This window comes from Anguilla anguilla, chromosome 4 (assembly GCF_013347855.1).
Source record: "Anguilla anguilla isolate fAngAng1 chromosome 4, fAngAng1.pri, whole genome shotgun sequence".
In the NCBI taxonomy this organism is placed as follows: domain Eukaryota; kingdom Metazoa; phylum Chordata; class Actinopteri; order Anguilliformes; family Anguillidae; genus Anguilla; species Anguilla anguilla.
In genome coordinates, this window is record NC_049204.1 from 27,087,258 (window position 1) to 27,093,257 (window position 6,000).

The following is a 6,000-nucleotide window of genomic DNA, read 5'->3' on the forward strand; positions in this document are numbered from 1 at the left end:
TTAAGGCCAGTTATGTTAGAAAAACCCCTGTATGCTATGATGAATGCATTTCCCATATGCACAGCCCAGAACATTTAATCAACCCAGATCATTCTGTATTGTTTTATAATACAAATAATTCATTTATGATTCCTTTAGAAAGGAGTTGCATTTTTTTTTTATTCTGTTTTAAGATTGGGCATGTTTAGTCATTTTCTGGCCCCAGGCAGAACTCTATCTTTGGTTCCCCCTAAATGCAAATTTCTATGTCCAAACCACTTCTAAATCTCAGTCATAGCATAAAGCACTTATTTTAAAATGTTTGCCCGTCTGGGCAACTAGTCATCAGATTTAATTGCCGAAATGGTGGACAGTATGATTGCTGTCTTTTATATATTTGGACCAGTTATGTCATTTTCAAGTAACATTCATTTTAATCAAAGATAAAGTGTGTAGCTAGCTAGCTGGCCAACTTGTTTTCCTTACTGGCTAAATATTTAGCTACATAACAAACTAGCTGAATACTTTGCATGATTTTGAATTTAGCTTTTGCAGGTTTATTTTCAGAGGCTACTACCTCTGAAGTTTTTTTTCTCCAAAAATTGCCCACTGTTTTGAGTGAATGTCACATCACTTCTGAAAACTTTAAAAATTTCAACGCTATCATACCCTTGTTGCTGCTTTACCCACCATCCCCCAATTGAACTTTCAAAAATGTGGAGAAGTTTAAGGTAAAAGATTTTTTTTTTTTTTTTTTTTTTAAAGCTAATTAAATGTGGCAGTATGATTTATTTCCACAAGGTGGTGCTCTCTAGCTGTTTTTACACTACACTCCAGCTACCACCATTTTCCTTTTTATCCTTCTGGATTTGCAGGCTTTGTGTATCTTCTGTCATCAATTCAATCACTTTTACATTTAATTTTATGCGAGGCATCTAGAGATCTATTTCTTGTACCATGAAAAAAATGCTGAACAAAATGTGAATTTATTGAACCAACATGCCAATGTCCAGAACAACATTCCATTTATTATATTTCACATTATGTAACACAGATTTAAACTTATTCTTCCTTTTCCTGAAATGTACTTGCATATACTGCAGTAATAATACAGTCAAGATGAGACACGCTGTAAATGGAGCATTCACATTTAACATTTTTTATTTTCCAAATTTACTTTCTATAATTTGTATTATTTGCACATGCCATTGACAGGTAAAGGCTGTCTGTAGTGTTTTCTTTTCCCATTTACCAGTTAGTTTCCTTTTGGTATGAACAAGCTCACAGCTCATTACTACTCTAATGCAAACCTCAATTCCATATTCACAACAAGAGTAGTGAGCTGTGTGTGCAGTATCAGTCTAGGTACTGAAAATTTTGTTCTTTTGCTTTTTGGAGTTTTTATTTAATCTTCATTTAATCAGGAAATCCCACTGAGTTGTGAAGTTTTTTTGCAAGGGAAACCTCACCAAGAGGGCAACTGTTTTTGAGTGCCAATTATGAATTTGTATTTTTGGGAAACGGAGCACGTACATACACTAGTTGTGGGTGGAATGCAATTTGTAGGCCTCTCCAAAAATAGAACAAAACATCATTTGTGTACTGCTGTATTTCAGCCATCATGAGCAGCTTGTGAACCTGGAGAACTGAATCGCGGTTTACAGAGTACCTGTGTAAACTGATTAATCAGTTCTGAAGTCTTCAAAATTATGCTGTTTATGGACATTGACGCTGAATGATTACAAGATTATAGACATCCCTAGGACAGATTTTGAGTCTTTTATTGTTATGTTTTAAACTGTGGTCTCAAGCAATTAGAGATGGTGTAGAGCAATATTCCACATTCAGAGATTGTGTGCTTGAGCCCCAAGATCCTTTATCATCACATACACTTTACTTTCCACGCAACTTTTCCCTCATTAACTTCTGACTCACTCTCCTGTCCCACATTCCCTAATTCGCCTTGCTGTTCTCTATCCTCTGCTAAAAATGTATAATCACTCCAAAATTGAGTCAGCTTGCACTGACTCCTCCCCCCCATCTCCCCTCCTCCTCCTCTAAAGACAATCTTCCATCATTCCTCTCCTCTGTAATCTTTGCCATCTGTGAATTCCTGCGCTTTATCTATCCAGGCTGTTCCCCTGGCTCTACCCACAGCCAGCTAAGACACTCTCGTCCTTAAGCACCCTCTTGCCGCCCTCGGCAACTAACTGCACTCCATCCTGCAACCATTTAATTACTTCACTGATTAATGGGGTTTTGTTCCAAGTCCACCCTCATCGTTTTTGGCTTATAACCCCCAGTGCAAGTTAATCTACGTCAGACTGTGTATGCTGTATCTCTTAAGGCGCTGCTTGCTCAGGAGCTCACCGCCTCATTGGACAATCCTGTTCATCCACTCTGAGTACCAGGCACCTTTGAAGTGTATGATAACAGTGGTTATATTGGTAGATCCAAAGGACAACGGAACACATTTCACCTTTTCGACCAAGTAGTGCCATTGGCCCCATCTGTGTTTTTAATTGTGTCTGGAGACCCATTCTGCTGTTTGTCCACCAGGTGACACTGTAGTGCTCATTTGGATGAACAGCTGCTAATTAAATGTAATGTAAATTAAGTATTAATACCTCTGTTGATGATTTTTCCCTTTACTCCCTGACCCTTCATTAGCGAATGTTGAACCTAAAAAAAAACGCCAGTTTGCACACCATTCAGAAATGTATCAGTTAAACTGAGCATGCAACACATTACCCATAAGGAACACTGGAAGGAAATCATGAATGGAAATAAGTGAATTCTGTGAAAACCTAAAATTTAACAGTTGATCACACTCACAACATAACAATGTAAAATCACAGGATATAGACGCAACATATAGATGAGAGATAATATAGGTAAAAGCCTATTATATTAACCTTGCTGAAATTTGCTGAAATCTTTCAATACATGTTTGGGACAATAAACATTTTTTTCGTGACTTGTCTTTGTCCTCCATAATTTTTTATTTTAATCAAACAATTCACATGGGGTAAAAGTACATATTCTCAACTTTTGTTTGAGGATATTTTTATACACTTTAGTTTCACTACATACAGCACTTTTTATACATAATCCCTCATTTCAGGGAAACATAATGTTTGGGACATATTAATGTTATGCAAGTGAAAATAGTCATCTTTGTTGCATGTCCTTTTCATGCAATAACTGCTTGAAGTTAGACATCACCAGGTGCTGACTATCTTCTCTAGTGATGCTCTGCCAGGCCTGTACTACAGCCATCTTCAGCTCCTGTTTGTTTTGCGGGCTAGTTGCCTTGAGTTTTTTCTTCAGCATATAAAACGCATGTTCAGTTAGATTCCAATCAGATGAAAGACTAGACCAGTCAAGAATTCTTCGGTTATTAGCTTTGAAAAACTCTTTTGTTGCTTCTTTAGCAGTATGTTTGGAATCATTGTCTTCCAATTAGTTTGAAGGCATTTGGTTGAACTTAAGCAGATAAGATGCTTCTGTACACTTCAGAATTCATATTTATATTCATTTAATAAAAGCTCAGAATCTGTCTGCACTTTAACCAAATTAATTGTTTGATTAGAAATCTAAAATTGTGAAGTACAGAGACAAAAAAAAGTATGTTTTGTCCTAAACATTATGGAGTTCATTGTATGTACATATGATACGTATGCATTTTATGGTGTTTTGTTTTCCTTTTGAAATTATCCAATTTCTTCGATGTGAAATCAGGTGACAGAAGAACGAGTCTTGCACCTACAGAGAGCAAAATTTGTTGGCAGTATGACCTGACATGATTTCACCAGAAGAGGGCAGTACAGTATCATCCTCGTTTTCTATGGGTATTGTAGATTGAGCATTTTCAAAAGGAAAGGAGAGATTACAGAATTTAATCAAACCATGGTTTAAATAATAGGCGCACTGTTTCTTACACTGTCTTGCTCACTCAGTATTGCCGGTGTTTGTGGTGATAATGTGGGTTTCGTTGTATTCTTTTTTCCTTATGGTGGTTCATATTTCAAGCTGCAATGCACCTGGAGCAACTTTTTTTTTAACTGTGGGGGTCTCAGTAAACATCTTTTTTTCCTATTAAAAAACACAAATACAGTCAAGAAAGGGTGGAGGGATTGTGCACATATGGAGAGATTACTGCAGGTATTTTTGGCGCATGGTCCTGGAGTTTATATACACTCTGCTCAGTGAATTACATTAGAGAACGGTTTTGATGTTTGGAATGTTTTTGATCAGTTCTGCATTTCATTGCCAATGTTCTCTTCTGGAAAGTGCCCATAGTTCTGTGTGCTCTGCATCTGGAATATAAGACAGACAAGTCAGTCAGTCCATAGCAGCACCACAATGATCCTGATAGGAATGTATTTGTAGCTCTTTACAGTGCCATGAAAAAGTATTTGATTTTCTCTATTTCTCTCTATGACTTCAGATCTTTTGACAAATGTAATGTTAGACAAATGGAACCTGAGTACACAAATGCATTTTTATTTAATTTATGAAATGCTATTTATTTAATGAAAAAAAGTTATCAAACCATATCACCCATGTGAAAAAGTAATTGTCCCCTTAAACTTAATAACTGGTTGCACCACCTTTAGCTGCAACCAAATGTTTCCTATAATTTGATATCAGTTTTTCATGTCACTCTGGAGGAATTTTAGCCCACTCTTCTTTGCAGAACTGCTTTAATGGGACAAAAAAAATTGTTTCAGTCATTCAAATGGACTTGCTTTTGTGCTATTGGTTGTGGCTGTATAACTGGCTGCATAATCCAATTACACTTCAGCTTCAGCTCACCAACGGATAACTGGACATTCTCCTTAATAATTTGCTGGTACAGAGCAGAATTAATGGTTCCTTCAATAAGGCAGGCCAATATTACATTTTCTCTAATGATCTGAAGCCATTCAGTGTGACAAATATGCAGTAATAGAGGAAATCAGGAAGTGGGCTAATACTTTTTCACAGCGCTGTATATAAATATTACCTCATCCAAAGTCCTTCGATTTCCATAAGTGGTTGTTTCAGATAAGCAAAGCCATTTATATGAATGTATGTTGGTTTTATTTCAGTAAGGAATTCATTATTTTAGCTCAAATAGTGAAATGCTCTCATGAGCATTTCAGTTGTATTATGCTATATTTCAACTGTTTCTATATTGCTACAATCTAAGTGATTTTTTATTTTAAATGTTTTAATAGATTCATCACATATGTAGGTATTATACTGTATATATTACATATGCATCAGGAGCCTTACTCATATTTCTGTAATCCTGACCTTAGTTTTACCTGAAGAGCACGAGAGAAGCTGAGATTTGCAGCCTGTTTGAGTGCCATTAGCTCTGACATCATTGCAATTCAGTAATGCCCATCATTGATGCATTCTTGGCTTTTCTTCAGTGGATATGCTGTGGATAGTGTGCATATCTATGATGGACAATCCCTTTCTCTCATGCTGCCAGTTGTACTCTGGACCCTTGCCCTGGGAGATGGCGTAAAGCTCCTGAAATACTGTAGACGGTCCAGCCAGGATTCAGCAGGTGGTGCTGGATGAGTCTGACCAAAAATGAAATATTTATGAAGACTTGAAATTTTTACTGCGGTTGGACCGTAAACTGTCGGTTTGTATGCACTCCCAGTGCCCTCACTTTGAGTCCAGTTTTGGAGAGGGAAGGTGACTGAGATTGATATAGTGTCTACATTCTTCACTGGGGTGAATTTCACTGAAAAATAATATTAAATTCACCATATATGGAAGGCTGAACCTTCTCAGGGAGAACTCATTAGCAGGAAGAGAAGCAGATGATATTTGTTGAATTATATTTTATAAATGCAGTTGGCTATGTTGTGTAATATCTGCACTCTGTCATGTGGGGCTACTCGCTCTCATAAAAGAAGAATAAGGATAGATTGATTTTCTGGGTGTGGAGATTGTGAAGATGAGGAATGAATGGAGATTAGAATGAAGGAGAATCAGGTTCATTGCATTGTAATCAGA